We start from the raw sequence: 1,411 nt of genomic DNA, 5'->3' as shown, positions 1-1,411 counted from the left end.
GTATCGCGTCGCGAAAGAATTCTCGCGGGTATTATCGGTTATCGCGTCCCGGCGTATTTTTGTTTGTGCAAGTCTCTAGGACGAATATTGGAAGCGATTTTTGCGAGCGGAGCAGATGCGAAGGTATCGCGTTAGGTATCCCTAACTTTGTGCCCTTTGGCTTCCCTTGCCAGCCACCAGGACCAATGGAGCTGAGGACAACGAGGGACGACGGAACAGTGGCCGACGGCTCATCGCTCTCTCAGGTGAATCGCTCTCGATAAAATTACCGTTAGAAAATTCTCGAATTCTCGATCGCTCAGCGATACTGAATATTATAATGTTTAGAATATTCCGTATCGAGAACACAGTTATCGCAATTTGACGCAAGACGGTCAGCTGTGTTTACTTTCAGGGGATACAACCGTCGCAAGAATCCCAGCCAGAAAAAACTGGAGCGCCGATAGAAGATCACGAGCAGATCCACGACGGCAACAGTGTCTCGAGACCGGAAATGTCTCGAGACCGAAGTACCGAAAATTGCCGATTCCCGAATGCCGAGCATCGCAGTGCGAGAGATGAAACGACGGAGGAGGATCAGCGAGGATACGCGATCCTCCGGCAGCCGACAAATCGCCAACCTTACCGCGACTGTCGCCGCGATCGGACGTTATACCGCCAAATAGAGAAAATTACCGTGCGTGCCAAGAGTGAGAGAGAGGGGGAGGCGGAAAGAGTGAGAGAGCGAGGGAGAGAGAGAGAGCAGAGCCGGAGCGCGACCCGGGGACTACAGCCATCTCCGAGGAGGATCGCGCCGCCGCCACCGCCAACGCCGTACGCAGGGCGACCCGCCGAGTTATTGTAAGACCTCTTATCTGCTCAGTGTTTTGTCGATCATACCGTTACTTTTTTCTTCGTGTACCGTTGTCCCATCCACGGAGCGGCCGAGTGTCTTAAGACTCACCCGAGGAGATTCTCCTCGGGTTTTTCATTGTCGCGAACACATTACCGTATCGCGATAAACGACTATCTTTGTGAACTTTGCCGCGTTTCTTATCGGGACGTGCGAGGGTCCTGCAAATAAACTAATTACTCTTGAACACGCGTGGAGTCATTTTCGCCCTTCCTGAAACCATCCTGTCTCCTACTTTAAGATCCCAGGAGTTACCGGTCCCGACGGTTCCCGGGACACGCGAATGTAGCATATCGCATCTCGCGTTTATCGAGGTAATACGGCCTTTCCGCACCTGGCACCCAACTACCGTTTTTCAGTTTTGTGGCGTGAACCGGAGCCGACGGCAATTTGCCGACGCGGCTGACAGGTGACTGTCTGCCGTTGCTCGCGAGTAAACTTCGCGAACATTGTCGCAATATATATATATATATATATATATATATATATATATATATATATATATATATATATATAAAA

The sequence above is a fragment of the Odontomachus brunneus genome, unplaced genomic scaffold, assembly GCF_010583005.1.
Source record: "Odontomachus brunneus isolate Ranch 3 - 2012 unplaced genomic scaffold, Obru_v1 Obru_scaffold_048, whole genome shotgun sequence".
NCBI lineage: Eukaryota > Metazoa > Arthropoda > Insecta > Hymenoptera > Formicidae > Odontomachus > Odontomachus brunneus.
Note: the sequence above shows the minus strand (reverse complement) of the source record.